At 43.7% G+C, this 17,537-nt stretch overlaps 1 protein-coding gene across 1 annotated transcript in view; it reads left to right on the top strand.

The window, feature by feature from the left end:
- Positions 1-14,733: 14,733 nt before the first annotated feature.
- CNOT6 (CCR4-NOT transcription complex subunit 6) overlaps positions 14,734-17,537 on the top strand; it is a 75,320-nt gene continuing 72,516 nt past the window's right edge. The window contains exon 1 of the mRNA XM_011281483.3: positions 14,734-14,950. The gene's annotated coding sequence lies outside the window, so the exon portion shown is untranslated. The remainder of the gene's footprint in view (positions 14,951-17,537) is intronic.

Raw genomic sequence — 17,537 nt, 5'->3', positions numbered from 1 at the left:
ATACCTGATAAAGATTTTAAAGTAGCCAGCATAAAAAACGATTCAACAATCAACTACAAGTCCTCCTGAAACAAATAAAAATTGAAAGTCTCAGCAAAGAAAAAGAGGTTATCAAATAAAAAAGAAGAAGAAGAAGAAGAAGAAGAAGAAGAAGAAGAAGAAGAAGAAGAAGAAGAAGAAGAATCAAATGAAAATTATGGAACTAAAAGATACTATACCCCAAATGAAAACTCACTGGATATACTTAGTAGAAGAGTGGAAATGAAAGAAGATAAAAGCAGTGAACTTGAACACTAACAGAGCTTACTCAATCTGAGCAACAAAGAAAAAAATAGACTGAGGAAATAATGAGCATAGCCTCAAGGACCTGTGAGTATGATAAAGGATTCATGTCGTAAAGCTCCCAGAAGATAAGAAGAGTGTGGAACTGAAAAGGTGTTCATAGAAATAGTGGCTGAAATTTTCCCAAATTTGAAGAAAGACATAAACCTACAGATTCAAGAACTGAAGAGAACCCCAAATATGAAAACCCAAAGAACTCCACACCAAGACACATCATAATTAAACTTTTGAAAACCAAAAACAGAGAAGAAAAATCTTAAAAACAGCTGAAGAGAAACAATGCACTACCCCACAAAGGAACAGTGATTCAATCGACAGTGGATTTCTCATCTGAAATTATGGGGGGCCAGAAGCAAGTGGCTCATTTTTCAAGTGCTGAAAGAAAATATCAACTCTGAAGGCTAAATCTAGTAAAAATTGTCCCTCAGAAATTTAGGGTGTATAAAGACATTCTCTGATGAGGTAACAACTAAGAGAATTTGCTAGCAGACCTACCCTTAAAGAATGGCTATGGTGCCTGGCTGGCTCAGTATTCAGAGCGTGTGATTCTTGATCTAAGGGTTGTGAGTTCAAGCCCCACGTTGGGTGTAGAGATTACTTAAAAAAAATGAAATCTTTAGGGGTGCCTGGGTGGCTCAGTCGGTTAAGCATCTGACTTTGGCTCAGGTCATGATCTCATGGTTCCTGAGTTTGAGACCTGCATAGGGCTCTCTGCTGTCAGCACAGAGCATGCTTCAGATCCTCTCTCCCTGCTCCCCCCACCCACCCTTTCCCTGCACACGTGTTCGTGCACATGCTCTCTCTCTCAAAAATAATAAATAAATAAAATATGAAAAAAGAAAAAAGAATGGCTAAAGGACACTCCCCAGAAATGAAAAAAAAAAAATGACAGAGGAAACCAGAGCCCTCAGAAAAGAGTGAAAAACAATGGAATTGGTAAACAGAATAGATTATCCTTCACCTCATCAGTTTCCTTAACCATAGTTTATGACTGAAGCAACAGTTATAGTACAATCTGCTGTAGTGCTCAATGTATGTAGAGAAAATACTTAAGAAAATTATATTTTAGGGACGCTTGAGTGACACAGTTGGTTAAGTGTCTGACTCTTGGTTTCAGCTCAGGTCATAATCTCATGGTTCATGAGTTTGAGCCCCACGTTGGGCTCTGTGTTGACAGCATGGAGCCTGCTTGGGATTCTCTCTCTCTCTCTCTCTCTCTCTCTCTCTCTCTCTCTCTCTTCCCCACTTGCTCTGCCTGTCTCTCTCTGTCCCATGAGCCATGAGATCGTGACCTGAGCCGAAACCACGAGTCGGATGCTTAACCGACTGAGCCACCCAGGTGCCCCCAAAATACATAAAATTAAAAAAAGAAAAGGAAATTATATTTTATAAATTGGAAAGATAAAGGAACCTAAGTGGAGGTAATTGTTCTATTCTTTACACAAAATGGTAAAATGTTGATACCATTAGGCTATGATTAGCTTACATATGTGGACATATATGATAACACCTGGAGCAAATGACTAAAAAAATTATGCAGTGATACACTTAAAAGCTTTATCAATAAATCAAAGTGAAATTCTAAAAAAATGTTCAAGGCATTGAAACACAAAGCAAGGGTAAAAAACAGAGGAAGAAGGAGAAAGACAGAGAACGGACAGAAAAATAAAATGGCAGACTTAGCCCTAATGTATCAATAATTGCTTTCAATGTAAATAGTTGAAACACACCAATTAAAAGATTTGGAAGGGTGGCTTAAAAAATGATAACCCAACTATATATTGGGTATAAGAAATTCACCTCAAACATAATGACATAGATAGGTACAAAATAAAAGAATGGAAAAATAGTATCTCCAGGCTAAGATAGTTTCACTGGAGTATTTTACTAAACATTTAAACAATTAACACCAATTTTACACAGTCTATTTCAGAAAATAGGAGAGGAGGGACACTCATGAACTCATTTTCTGAGCTGGTATTACTCTGATACAAAAACCAGACAAACATAACACAAAAAAGAAAACTACAGACCAATATCCCACATGAGTGTAGATGCAATCAGCCTCAAGAACATTTTAGTGAATTAAATCCAAGAACACGTGAAAAGGCTAATACGCCACAACCACGTGGGACTTATTTCAGGTATGTGAGGTTGCTTCAATATTTGAAAATCATGAAGGAAAGATTGTATCAATTTACACTGGAAAAGCACTTTCTTGAACTCAACCACCAAACCATTCATGATAAAAAGTCTTAGTACACCGAATAAAGAAGGATTTCCTTAACTCCATTAAGAGCATCTACAAAGCCTATTATTGCCAACTTTCCCTCCAGGATGGAGAATAAGGCAAGGATGTCTGCTGTTACCAGTCTCATTCAGCATAGTACTAGAAGTTCTAACCACTGTGACAAAGCAAGAAAAAACAAAACAAAAAGCACACAGATTGGAAAGGAAGAAATAAAAATGCCTCTACTTGTAGTAACATGATTGTCTACATAGAAAATTCCGAAGAATATACAAAAAATCACCTGGAACTAATTTGTGAGTTCAGTGATGGTAGAATACAAAATTGCCATGCAAAACTCAATCATACTTCTATATACTGACAATAAATAAGTAGAGATCAAAATTAAAAATACCATTTAAGATTGCTTCAAGGCAACGAAATACTTAGGTATAAATTTAACAAAACATGCACAAAATATTATCTGTAGGATGAAATTTACAAAATGAAGATGAAAGAAATCAGTGAAGACCTAAATAATTAGAAAGACATACCATGTTCAGAAACATAGTAAAGATGCCAATTTTCCCAAATTCGTCTCAAAATTTCAGCAAGGTTTATTTTATAGATATAGAAATGCTTATTAAAAATATTTATTATTTAGGGGCACTTGGGTGGTTCAGTTGATTAAGTGACTCTTGGTAGCAGCTTAGGTCACAATCTCAGGGGGTGATATTGATCCCCACATCAGCAATGAGCCCCTGCTTGTCATTCTCTGTTTTTCTCTCTGCCCCTTCCCCACACTCACTCTCTCTCTCTCATAACAAATAAACATTAAAACAAATACTTACAGGGGCGCCTGGGTGGCGCAGTCGGTTGAGCGTCCGACTTCAGCCAGGTCATGATCTCGTGATCCGTGAGTTCGAGCCCCACGTCAGGCTCTGGGCTGATGGCTCAGAGCCTGGAGCCTGTTTCTGATTCTGTGTCTCCCTCTCTCTCTGCCCCTCCCCCGTTCATGCTCTGTCTCTCTCTGTCCCCAAAATAAATAAATGTTGAAAAAAAATTAAAAAAAAAAAACAAAAAAACAAATACTTACAATTTATATGAAAAGGGGTCTACAATGGCCAAAACAATTTTTATTTTTATTTTTTTATTTAAAACTTTTTTTAAGGTTTATTTATTTTTGAGAGAGAGAGACAGAGTATGAGCAGGAGAGGGGCAGAGAGAGAGGGAGACACAGAATCTGAAGCAGGCCCCAGGCTCTGAGCTGTCAGCACAGAGCCTGATGCAGGGGCTCGAACTCATGAACCACAAGACCATGACCTGAGCCAAAGTAAGAGGCTTAACCAACTGAGCCACCGAGGTGCCCCATAGCCAAAACAATTTTTAAAAAGAAAAATAAAGTGAGAGTAATCATTCTTCCAGATGTTAAGGCTTTCCTATCAGCTACAGTAATCAAAGCACTGTATGCAACAGATAGAGAATTAAAAAAAAAGTAGACCCACACAAATGGTCTGAATTAATTTTTGACAAAGGAACAAAAGCAATTCAACAAGAGAGGGCAGCCTCTTCAGTAAATAGTGGTGGAGCAGTTGGGCATCCATAACTAAAACAAACAAATAAAACCCTTGAACGAAGCCATCTGTTTTATACAAATTTTAACTCAAAATGGATCATGGACTTAAATGTAAGATGTAAAGCTATAAATCTTCCAGAAAAAAAAAATTAGAGAAGATACTTTGGATTCTGTATTTTGGCAAAATATAGTGGCAAAGAGTTCTTAAATTTGACACCAAGAGTGTGATCCGTAAAAGGAATAATTGATTAATTGGACCTCATCAAATATTAAAGCTTTTGCTCAGCAGTAGACCCTGTTGAGAGTATGAAAATACACTGGGGCACCCGGGTGGCTCAGTAGTTTGAGTGTCTGACTTCGGGTCAGGTCATGATCTCACGGTTCCTGAGTCTGAGACCTACGTCAGGCTTGCTGCTGTCAGTGCAGAGCCCGCTTTGGATCCTCTGTCTCCCTCTCTCTCTGCTCCTCTCACGTTCATGCTCTTTCTCTCAAAAATAAATAGAACATTTTTAAAAAAAGAGTATGAAAACACAAATTACAGACTAGAAGAAAATATTTGCAAATCACATATCTGACAAGGTACTTGTACTTAGAATATATAATGAACTCTCAAAACCTGAGATTAAAAAGACAAACAGTCCAATTAGAAAGTGGGCAAAAGACACACAGAGGCGTTTTATCAAAGAAGACATGTAGATGGCAAATAAGCAGACAGCAAATGGAAAGATGTTCAACATCATTAACTATTAGTAAAAGGCCAAACAAAATCACAATGACACATACCTATCAGAATGATCAAAATAAAAAATAGTGATAACACAAATGCTAGTGAAGATGGGGAGAAACTGGATCACTCATATGTTACTGGTGAGAATGTAAAATAATACAGTATAATATAATTTTTAAAAATTCTATCTTGGGGCACCTGGGTAGCTCAGTTGGTTAAGTGTCTGGCTCTTAATTTTGGCTTGGGTCATGATTTCAAGGTTGGTGAGATCGGGCCCCGAGTAGGACCCTGAGTTGGACTCCAGTTTCGGAGCTTAGGGTTCCATCTCACAAATCATGAGATTATGACCTGAGCCAAAATCAAGAGTCATTCGTTTACCTGACTGAGCCACCCAGGTGCCCCCCCCCACCAGTTCCTTTTAAAACAAAAAATGTAGTTATCATATGAACCAGCAATTACACTCTTGAGCCTTTATCACAGAATAGTGAAAACTAATTTTCACACAGAAACTTGTATGTGAATGTTCTAGTAACCATATGCATAATAGCCCCAAACTAGATATGATCTTAATGTCTTTCAACTGATGAATGGTTAAAGAGTGGTATGTCCATACCATGGAATACTACTCAGTGATAAAAATGACGGAACTATTGACACATGCAACAACTCAAATGAATGGCAAGGAAGCTATGCTAAGCCATCTCAAAGGGATACAAACTGCATAATTCCATCTATACAACATTTGTGAAAAAACATAATTAGAGAGATGAGGTTAGTGGGTGACTCGGGCTAGGGATGGGTTGGGGAGGGGAGGATGTGGCTGAAAAAGGGCAGCACAAGAGAGTCTTGAGGTGATGGTACAGTTAAGCATCTTGATTGTGGTGGTTCCATGAAGCTACACGTGTGACAAAATTGCACAGCTACACACACATGCATGCACATGTAGGTGCATGTAAACTGATGAAATCTGAATAAACTCAATGGTTTGTGCCTGATGTCAACCTTCTGGGTTTGATATTGCACTGTTAATATCAGGGGAGGTTGGGTGAAAGTTGCATGGACCTCTCTGTGCATACCCTTGCAATTTCATGTACATCTATAATTATCTCAAAATGAAAAAAAATTTTTAAGGAGGAAAGGAACTCCTATGAAGGAAAATAAACAATGAAAAACTTCAAAAATCCTCAAGTCTCAGAAATTGGCATCAGCTATACTTCAACTGAAAAATCATGGTTTTTTGGTTTTGCTTTGTTTTTGTTTTTTAATTGTAAAGGAGGCTAAAACCAAGAACAGGAGAAAGCACTCAGAAGAAATTAGACCCAGGTCCCCTCCCCTACTCTGCTCAGCCAGATGTCTGCCCCTCCCCCACCCTGTTTTTTTGTTTTTTGGTTTTTGTTCTCTCAAGAGAGTAAAGCAGAGGGTTTCTCTATATTTATTCATATTACTCAGCTGTAAGGATGCTGGCAAGTGAAAGGAGGTTGGAAAATTTAATCTTTATTCCGGAAGAAGAGTTACCCTATGGTCCCAGTACAACATACCTCTTAGGCCTCTTTAAAAAGCTTTAAAAAAAGGAAAGCGAGATGATGGTGGATACACAGCAGTCACTGGTTCTTGTCCATCTGGTTTTCTAGGAACACTGCCTTCTCCCTTCTCCAGAGTAGAGTAAGTTATTGGCCAGCCCAACTGGTAGTCCTTTGTCTGCTGCCCTCTACAGCTTTGTCCCCACCTACTGGAAGGTATATTTTCTTTTGTGATCACATTAGATTTGGAAAGTAGAGCACCTACTCCCAGCTGGTGCAGGCTTGAGAAATTGGGTGCTGCTTTCAGGGTTAAATAATTATGGAGTTATGGGCCATATTGGTGGTTCCTTTGGCAATACATTTCCCTCTAAAACCTACTAGGTTTCCAGTCTCTTCTCATTTTATTCATTCCATATAAAAGTACTCATAACCAAAGATCTTGCCTGGACACGGTTTTAATATCTTGAGACTTGAGTCATTTCCTTATTTGCTTCTGTGGTCTGCTCATTACCAAATTCCACAACCTAATGAAATTGAGGCCATTTTTTAAATAATCAACTTAGTTTGGAAGGGCAACACTCTGCCAGCAAGCTGTTGGTTTCTGCATGACAGTGCATCAATCTTATCTCCTGCCAAATACATACCTTGATTCTGGAAGAATTCAGCCTAGAGCTGGGATGGTGTCGCTCCTCCACAAAATGCTCAGAAACTAGGCTTCTTCCAGCTTCTATTCTTACTCTGACACTGTGGGCCTCTTTCTCATGGTCAAAGACAGCAGCTTCCAAGTTCCAGGAAGCAGGACAGAAGAAGGGCTAAGGGAAGGAGGCAGTGATAGATGGGGCCTTCCTTGGGGACAGGAAGAGGAGGTACCCTTTGTTGGAAGAAGTGTGCATGTGGATATCTCATATACAGAGGGGTGACCGTGCCTGAGATGGTCGTCTGCTTAACCAAATTCATGTTGTTCCTTTCACTGTATAGACTGGTAGCTGTGAAGCACAACAAGAATGAAGTAAGTTCTTTCTAAGCTTGTGAAATCTTTCCCGTCTTTTTTGCACTTGGTGGTGATATGAAACTAGCTCTCAGCAGTGGAGTGTGGGAAGTTCTGTGGGTGATTTCAAGCTGAGCTAGTGAAGAAACACACAAGCACAAGCTTTCTCTCCACCTCTTCCCTGTTGACCAGGTGGACCAAAGCCTAGGGCTGGGGTTCTTGGCATTTTTTTTCTTTTTTAATTTAAATTTTAGTTAGTAAACATACAGTGCAATATTGGTTTCAGGAATAGAATTCAGTGATTCATCACTTACATACAACACCCAGTGCTCATCACAAGTGCCATCTTAGTACCCATCACCCATGTAGCCCATCGCCCACCCACATCCTTCACTCAACCCTCAGTTTGTTCTCTATCGTTAAGAGTCTCTTGTGGTTTGTTTCCTGCTTTCCTCTCCCCCCTCCCCCCGCCGTCATATGTTCATCTGTTTTGTTTCCTAAATTCCACATATGAGTGAAATCATATGTTATTTGTCTTTCTCTGACTTATTTCATTTCTTGGCATTTTTTACATCACGAACCTTCTTGGTAATCTGATAAACTCTATAGACCCCTGGTGCACCTGGGTGGCTCAATTGGTTAAGTGTCCAACTTTGGTTCAGGCCATGACCTCATGGTTCATGGGTTCAGTCTATGAGCTCAAGGTCTGCATCAGGCTCTGTGCTGACAGCTTGGAGCCTGGAACCTGCTTCAGATTCTGTGTTTTCCTCTCTCTCTGCCCCTCCCCCACCCAAAAAGTAAATAAACATTAAAAAAAAAAAGTCTATAGACCCCTGTGCAGAATAATGTTTTTTAAAAAGCATAAAATAGAGGTGCCTGGGTGGCTTAGTCAGTTAAGCATCTGACTCTTGATTTCAGCTCAGGTCATGATCTCATGGTTGTCAGATGGAGCCCCACGTCAGACCCCATCCCATGCTGGGTGTGAAGCCTGCTTAAGATTCTCTCTCTCCCTTTCCCTCTGCCCACCCCCCAAATAAATAAAAAGCATAAAATACAATACATAACATTACAAAGGAAATCAGTTATATTGAAATACAGTTATCAAAATATTCTAAGTGTTATGACATATTTATGCATTTAAATAGAGTATCAAATAACAAGATCTACTTGTGGGTCTCATAGCTACCACATTCTCAAAGTATGAATGAGTGAAAATGATATTTCAAGATATCCCCAACATTTTCTGTTAGGATGATGAAAATGTTTTCGATTGAGGGAGAGGGGATTGCTCAACATTGTGAATATACTAAATACCATTGAATTATACACTTTATTTATTTAAAATTTTTTTTTAACATTTATTTACTTATGAGAGACAGAGCATGAGCAGAGGAGGGGCATAGAGAGGGAGACACAGAATCCAAAGCAGGCTCCAGGCTCTGAGCTGTCAGCACAGAGCCCAATGAGGGGCCCGAACTCATGAACCATGAGATCATGACCTGAGCCGAAGTCGGACACTTAACCGACTGAGCCAACCAGGCACCCTTTGAATTGTACACTTTAAAATGGTTAATTTTAAGTTATGTGAATTTCACCCTAATAAAAAAGGAAAAAAAGATTAATTGGGAGTGGGGGAGATCTCCCCAATGACTATGACAGAATAATGAACTGTCAGGCTGGGGTTTCCACTGGGGATAGTCACAGGTTCTACTCATAATACTGGGATTGTTACCTAGATTCAAAATGGCAGCAAATGTGAAAATCTTCCCATCTGGGTTCATAGCATCCCACCTTGAGTTCTATGCACAGATCCCTTGGGAGTACTTGCCCCACATCTTTACCTCCCCTCCCTACACCCCCCTCCCCCATAAGAACTCTTGTCCTAGGGGATGACAGAGCCATAAGAGGAAGGGGCCCACGTCCCTGAATCACTGCATGGAAGAAAGTCATCTGCCCTAAGGGTTGTTACATGAGCAAGATATTTTGTATCTGTTTGTTAAAGCAGCCAGCATTACCCGGAGGCAGTAAGTTACTATTTCTGCCTAAATTATGAGTCAGGTCTCTATCCTAGAAACTGAATAAATCCTAATAAATTCAGAAAGTGACCCACAGATCAAATTATACATAAAGACCCTTGAGACTCTGTCACCGCAGCCCCTCTGAATGAATCCCCATGGCCCCAACTATCTCTGGAGGGACCTGCATTCAGACTCCTGCTAATCACCCCATGTATCCCATAATAAGTAGCAAAGTAACAAAATATTTTTCAGCGGAGGTAGTATCGGTGATTAATCTCCCCTTAGGCTTTAAATCAAACGCCCCTAATGGCTGCCCTACATTTGGATTTTCAGTCTTGGGAGTAAGTACTTCATCCAGTAAGCGTATTTGAAGGTGTTTGTGTATGCTTGTTTGTTTACTTTGTTATTTAAGGCCAAAGCATCATAATCAATTCAAATTTTTAGGGAGTGTGGCTGGGATTAGACAGAAAGGAGATATCCACTTTCTTCTTCATGCCTTTCTGCTGTTTGATTTCAACCATTTTTTAAACGATGACCACAAATTACTTTTACAAGGAAAAGGGTGGGTTGATCTTAGAGAAAAAAAAAAAATCACATGCACTTAAAACCAGAAATGGATTTGCAGCTTTTCCCTGTTCCCATTATATCTCTAAGGTGAGCATTCAGGGAGAGCATCTGAGTTCTGAAATGGGAGAACCCCCTCTGCCTCCCATGTTCTGAGGCATCAAGGAACCTTCTAACTCTGTGCACTGGGAGTGAAATCAGGACTAGATGGATTCCTGGAGAAGTAGCTGACAGGGTGTATGAGTGTGCGCAGCTCAAGGCTTGATAGAGAGGCCTTGGACCTCTGCTTCTTTCTGCCTTTCTACATCTAGTTCTCTTTCCTCCAGCAAAAAAATCCTCAGTTTTGAGTGAGGTTGAAGACAATCCAGGTCCAAGAGTGGGTGTGTGGCTTCTTCTTGACCAGGGTAGGACATTGCCCTGAATGTGGCATTTGGTTCAGGGATGGAAATGAGAGTCAGGCCCAGGATGTCTGTTCATCTGTTGAGGAAAGCTCTCCCCACTGGCTTTGAACTTGGTAGGAGCTGGCACCCATGGCCTCCCATGATGAAATCAACATGGAGGTGAACAGAGCTGAGAATGGAATTAGCCCTCAGATCAAGCCACACCTGAAGCTGGTGTATTATTTCCTCACCCTTTAAAGCTATTTGGGCCAGCTAATTCCTTTCTTATCTTAAAGCTGTTTAAGTTAGATTTTTCAATCAATCTCAGGCTAAAACAATGGACAAAGGACACTATAGGGAGATATGACTGGGACCTGAAACTTCATCTATTGTATTATGTCCTATGTGAAGAAAACTGTGGTCTGGAGGCTTCGAGCCCAGAGAAGATGAGCAGGGTGTATCCATGTTTTTGGCACTGAGTGGGGATGAGGGATCTTGGTCATCAGTTCTGGTCCCTAGCTAGCAAGTCTCCACCCTGAGAGAAGGGATCAGACTATCGAAGCTGAGTGGCCAGGGTCCATATTTCAGGCTCATGCAGCAACCTCTCGTATGACTTTGTGTTTACAGGCTGAAGGTGCATGGATTTTCCACTGCAAGCACTCTGGTCACATAGTGGTTGGGGCTTATCTTGAAAATAAACCTGGGAACCTGCTTCATTTGGAAGTCTCCTGTGGATTTTAGTTATTGGAGTCAGTCTGATCAACACTGCTCATTTCTGGGGACCCTGACAACTCCAGCTGCTGGACCCATCAAGTTATGGTCCACATCCAAAATTGACCCTGAGTTTGAATTCCAATGCTCCAGGCATGTGTGAGAAATAGACACCACACCAACATTGGTGATCATGGCCAGCACTCAGTTGTTCGTCTTCCTTATTCATCCACCCACCCATTATCCAATACATTTAGTGAGCATCACATTATAAGTATTTTGTTTGCAAGTGACAGAAGCCCAACTCTTTGAGCAGAAAATGCATTGATTGGACATGTACCTGAGATAGGTCACAGGCTAAAAGGAGAAACTACTGAAACTGGGACCTTGGTGCCCAGCACCAAGATTCTATGTCACCAAGACAATCTCTGTTCATCACTGTGTCATCTTTCCATGTGGTGGGGAAGATGCACTGACTGACACCAATTCATACTGTCCTAGCTTAGCATCCCAATGGAGCCAGAATTCTGTTCCTGTGTCCACAAATCAATCCCAGATTGGTCTTGCGTAGGTCACATGCCTGGACCTGAGGGGCAAGGTTCTCCTAATAGAGGAAGAAAGTGGGAAAGCCTGCAGGTTGGAAAGACTCAAAAGCAACCCCAGTTGGTGGCATGGAGGCAACATGAGTTAGACTCACATGAGCAGCTCAGAGCCTGGCAGGGGAGATAACAGCATCATCTGTTAAGTGCCCTTATAGAGGCAAAGATGGAGGGGGGTCTGAGGAGAATGACTAGCTCTACCAAGAAGGCCTTCCCAGAGGGATGAGATAGAATCTGCTCCCATTCTCTGGCTGTCCCCAACTCTCCCTGAGGAATCCCTTCCTCACTCTCAATACATCTAGTTCACATGGGGCTGACCAGGGTTAGAGATGGGGCTTAGGCTAGGTCAGTGAGAGCCTGTCCTGGGCTTTTTGCTGGAATGATTAGGAAAGAGGTACTCTATCCAAGTGGAGAAACTGGTAGAATCTGGTAGAAGCAGATGCTAGTGGCCATCTTCCCTACCTGGTCACAAAGCCTGTGTGAGGACCCTGGTGTGGAGGTGCAGAGTGGAGGGTGGGGGAGTGAGATCAATTCTTGGTGACATCTTATGATGCCCAAACTTTTCAGTTACATGACACCTGAATCCATAAATGACCTCTTTCTGCATAAAGGAAGTCTTTATGCAGAAGTCTTTCTACTTGGGTTGGGGTTTTACAACTTGCAGCAGGAGGTCCTGCCTAATACATGGGTCTCTTTGATCTGGAACTGGAAAGGTGAGGCATTTGGTGGGTTTCTCTTCAGAAAGAATAGGACGTGGGCACCTAGGTGGCTCAGTGGGTTAAGCATCCAACTCTTTGTTTTGGCTCAGGTCATGATCTCAAGGTTGGTGGGTTCAAGCCCCACATCGGGCTCTGCTCTGACAGTGTGGTGCCTGCTTGGGATTCTTTCTCTCCCTCTCTCTGCCCCTCCCCTCTCAAAATAAATAAATAAACTTAAAAAAAAAAACCCAGGAGGTTCTCAGGCAGGGGACCACCATTGGTATTCTCTCTGTGGTAGTCTCCCGAGATGGCATCAAATAAGCCCATCTTCCCTGTATGTACATGCAGCTCCTGCCTTGCTTATGTCTTCCCTTCTTGAATCTGGACTGGGCATGTGACTGCTTTAACCAATAGAATAGAGACAGTGATATTCCTTAGAAGGCCTGCCAGCTTCCCCTTCCTCCCTCGTGGAGCCCTGGGTTGCCAAGTAGGACATCCAGGATAACCTGCTAGAGGGAGAGGCCACAGAAAAGCAGGAGGATGAGACATTACACAGAGATAAGAGGTCTCACTGGGGGTGGGGGGGGGGAGTGCTCTAAGGGGGCAGACAGCCAATCCCTAGCCAACATCCCAAGTGCAGGCATGAGAGACCCCCAGTGAGACCAGTAGAGCTGTCTAGCCAGGCACTGGAATCATGAGATTTCATAAATTAGTTGTTTCATGCACTAAGGTTTTTGTTATGAACTCCCCTCCTCCATCCCCACTGTGCCAATTGTAAAAAGTAGCTCCCTCTGGAAAGATCAATTACAAAAATGGCACCTCACTGTCCAGGCTAGAGCACAGGTTTCCAGGGCACAGCACTCAAGGCGGGGGCAGAGACCCAGATAGATGTCAGCTCCTCAGCCAGGCTGCACAATTCCAGTACTCTGTGGTCTGGGGCTGGGAGACGTGGAGGGATGGGCAAGTGTAGGTCTGCACTTGTTTTATCAATCCCTTACCCCTGCTGGGCTTTGCTGTTGCCCTGCCTTGCCTGTCCAGTGTCCTCTGGCACTTGAAGATGGGGCTGCCACTTGAATTCTTGGAAGAAGACAGGTAAGGACAATCCCACGGCGGTGCTGGAGAGGCAAGTATGGAACTCAAACAGCTTTTGCCCTTCCATCGTTTCCTGGCTCTTCCAGTTCTCCTCTGCCCCAGCAGCAAGCTGCCACCCATTTCCCATGTCCTGTAGCCCAAGACAGCCTTCAGTGTGGGGATGTCTCACTTTGTTGCTATTGTTAATTCCTGGAATCAATTTCACACATCTCTTGGGGGTTGATTTTTCAAGAAGGAGCCAGTGGCCCGTCTTAGTTTGCCATGTAGGTCTCTCACATCACGCCCCTGAGCATGCCTCTCTAATGGATTTGTTTGTTGGGTGTCTCTCTTTTCCCTAGACTTTGAGCTTACTCAGGGCGGGGTGGGGTGTTTCATCTCTACATCCTGGCTCCAACACAGGGGCTCCAACCGCCAGTTAACCGACGTGCACTGATGCAAGCATCATCAATTAGCCCAGTCCTTTTCCTGCTCATCTTCAATCATCACCTGAACAGAATATCTTGATTTTTGAAGGCAGCCTCGGACAGTTACTCCGGCTGGGATCCCACCACCAGAACTGTCCCTTAACTTGCTGGACTGAACGACCATTAATGGGCCGAAACGGGCCTTTAATTTTTTTTCTGCATATGTGAGGCAAGAGGAATCGTGAGCCTGTTCACGATTTAATGTCTCGTCTTTAATCAGATCAAGGCACTGGCTAAAGTCAAAAGTCTGAGAGCTGGTCCACGTCTTCACGTGATTGACAGGAGAACGAAGGGGAAAGAGACCGAGGAAAACGAGGGAAGAGAGGAGACAAAAGTGAACAGCCTGAGACACACACACACAAAGGGGGCGTGGGGAGGGGAGATGGAAAAACGGAGGACCGTTAAGGAGAGGAGAGAGTAGGGACCGAGCAGGAAAGGAGCGGAACAGAGCGGGAAGAGGAGCGGGAGGGCTGGCCTAGGAGCGCGCCGGACAGGCGCACCGCTGCCCAGCGCGGGGGGTGAGAAGGCGGGGCTTGGGAAGCTGCGAGAGGGGAGCGACCCACCCCGTCGGACACCGAATGGTCGCGCCCGGCGGCGGCGGCCAATGGGCGGCCGGGATGTTGGAGCGGCGGCGGCGGTCGGGGTGCGCGCTGGCTGGGGGACGGCGGCCGCCGCCATGATGCTTGTTTGCTTTCAATGAAAACGAGGGGGGCGCGAAGGAGGAGGCGGCGGCGTCGGTGGCGGCGGCGTCGGCGGCGCGGAGGCGAAGGCGGCAGTGGGCGCAGCGAGGAGGGCGAGGCCGGGGGCCGAGAGGGCGGGAGGGCATAGTGGCGGCCCGTCGGGGCGCCTGAGGCGGGCGGCTGACGCGGTGGCGCTCGGAGGGGGAACAAAGAGCGGCGGCTGAGGCGGCGGAGGAGCGGCGGCGGCGGCGGCGGCGCTGCAGCAGCGGGCGGGACTGGTATGGTGGTTCCACAGGTCAGACCCCGCTGCACTCACAGGGAGGAGGCGGCGGCAGCGGCGGAGGAAGGCGGCGCACCCCGAGAGGTGAGGGAGACGGACCCGAGGCCCGGCCGGGCTCTGCTGCCCGCACTGGCCGCGCACGGCCCCCGCTCGGTCGTGCCCCCGAGACCGAAGCGCGCGGGGTCTTAGCGCGGGCAACTTGAGTTTTGTGGGTAGCGAGCCCGTAGCTTGGCTGAGCTGGCGGCTGTTTAGGGGGGAAAGCCTTTCTCCGATCGGGCTGGGTCCCAGGCCGCGCCCCCGCGCCCAGCCCGGGGGCGGGGGGCGTTGATTGACGGCGGGGACTGGGGGGCTCAGGGCGCGGGGGAGCGGCGCCCGGGCCCTGGGACCCCGACTCTGGTCATCCCGAGGAGGCGGGTGGGTGTTGGGGACTCTTGGCCAGGATGGGTGGCAACTTTGGCGGAGTGGCTGTGTGGGATTGTGCGCCGTGGAGTGTGGAACTTCGCAGTTACCGCAACGCGGGAAACCAACTGTTGACCCTCTACCCCAAAAGTATTTAAAATTCAGTTTAACGCAGATTTGGGGGGAGGGGGGAGGTGTGACAATGACCTGGTTGAAGAGGCACTTAGCACCAGATTTGAAGATTTATAGTATTGCTCAGAGCTCGGAGATAGCCCTAATTAATTACTTGAAGCCGTTTTCTCCAGTAACCCCGAACCTCATCCTCCTTTTTATGTTTAAACACCAATCGTTATTGTCTTTGTAAACTTTTTGACTCTTTTTCCTTTCTCATCTTCTCCGGAGAGTCTGCTAACACCTGTAACCTTTTCTTTAACTGTTTCTGCAGATGACAACATTGTGAATAGTCATCTTGCTTGATCTTCTTGGAATTACTGTGTTAAGCTGACGTTGTTTAAATAATCTGCTTGAATTTGAGTTCCTGCGCTTACCATTTTCTAGGTGGATTGTATTGTTAGTGCGGAATTTCTTGCATTCTTGTGTCTGGAAATTTAATTTTGGAGAGGAAAAGAGGGAATATGAACAAGTGGCAAATAAAATGGCACCTAATAGCACTTTGTGTTTTTCACAGTCACTAGGGTTTACCATTTCAAAACAGTGTTGTTGGCTCTAAGAGTTGATATGGTCATTGATCAAGAGGTTTTGAAGACTTGTAATTGCTGTCAGAGCGGTTATGACAGTCTTCAGAATGGGATGACTTTCAGAGTTAAAATTGCTTAATATTTTTAGACCAGTGATCTGGCCCAGTCACCTTGCTTTAAACAAAATATTTGTAAAGCTACATGTGGAAACTGAGACCTAAAGAGGTTAAAGTGATTTGCCCAAGGTACTTTTAAAGGGAAAGGACCAGGTTTTGTGTGAGTGTGAAAGCACATCAAAGAGTGATGTAATTGGTGGGGAGGGCAGAAGGTGTTTTAATGGGTAGAAGTTATTCGGGATAGATGTGTCTGTTCAGTTCTCAGGTGAACAAGATACTTAATGAAGTAGTGAAAACAAGGATGGGCTAGAAGACAGACATTTTCAGGAAGATTCACTCTCTGAAAGTTGATTTTTGCATAGTTTCAGAAGTGTCTTGATCAGTGGGATGTAGATGAAGAAGCCCTTTTGAATGCCTGTTTTGGTTGTAGGTGTATTCAGGTTTCTTAAATCTTGGTAAATCAAAACTACAATTATTGGAAAATTTCAGACTATTTTCTCTTGACTAGAAATGAAGTTGGTTTTAGAACTTGGTCCTGACTGCAAATAAAGGTATTGTAGGAATTTGCCTACTGTACTGGTTTATAAATATGAATTTTGGTCCATGCTTAGGCATGCCACTGTACTTGTGTTAACCTTCTTATATTCTTTGAAGCATAAACCTTTTTTTTTTTTTTAAGTTTATTTATTTATTTTGAGAAAGAATCCCAAGCACCGCTCCGCACTGCCAGTGCAGGACCTGATATGGGGCTCGAACTCACTAACCGTGAGATCATGACCTGAGCTGAAACCAAGAGTTGGATGCTTAACCAACTGAACCACGCAGGTGCCCTGAAGCATAAACCTTTTTCATATCGTAGTGCACTGGAAAGGGATAATATATGTAAGGCATACTGGAATAAATGGTCAGCCGTAGCCTTTGGTCCATGAGGGGTGAGGGACCACTAACTTTCCTATATGCTTGCTCATTGGGAAGCTATGCTTTTAAAATGCTTATCATTTTGGAAAAGTCCAAATAGGTTCAGTAAGGATATATATTTTAATGCAGAAAAGACTTAGATTTGTGGGCCTGCAGCACTTATTTGCGTTTTTTTATTGTGAGTGGAATTCAGTGCTATGTAGAAAAAGGTTCCAATTTCAGTTTTCAAATCCTCAGCTTCCACTTTTGGCTTATTTTATTTTTTTTTTTTTTGCTTTCACCTTGCCTGCTACTCGCTTGCCAAAGGTAGCCAGTTTACAACAAGTGTGATTAAGGAAACACCATGTGAAATTAAGATATACTTGATAAATTAAACTGTAAACTTCCTGTACACAGAGCCTGGCATGTTAAAGTACAATGGAATGCACCATATTTTGGTTTTTGAACAAGTAATGAAAAGGAGTAGGTTGTTTGTATCCAGAATGAGGACCCATGTGTAGGCTGCCTTAACCTTACCCTTCTCTGGCCTTACCTCTCCGT

This window comes from Felis catus, chromosome A1, assembly GCF_018350175.1.
Source record: "Felis catus isolate Fca126 chromosome A1, F.catus_Fca126_mat1.0, whole genome shotgun sequence".
Taxonomy (NCBI): Eukaryota; Metazoa; Chordata; class Mammalia; order Carnivora; family Felidae; genus Felis; species Felis catus.
This window is presented reverse-complemented; position numbering and strand designations above follow the sequence as displayed.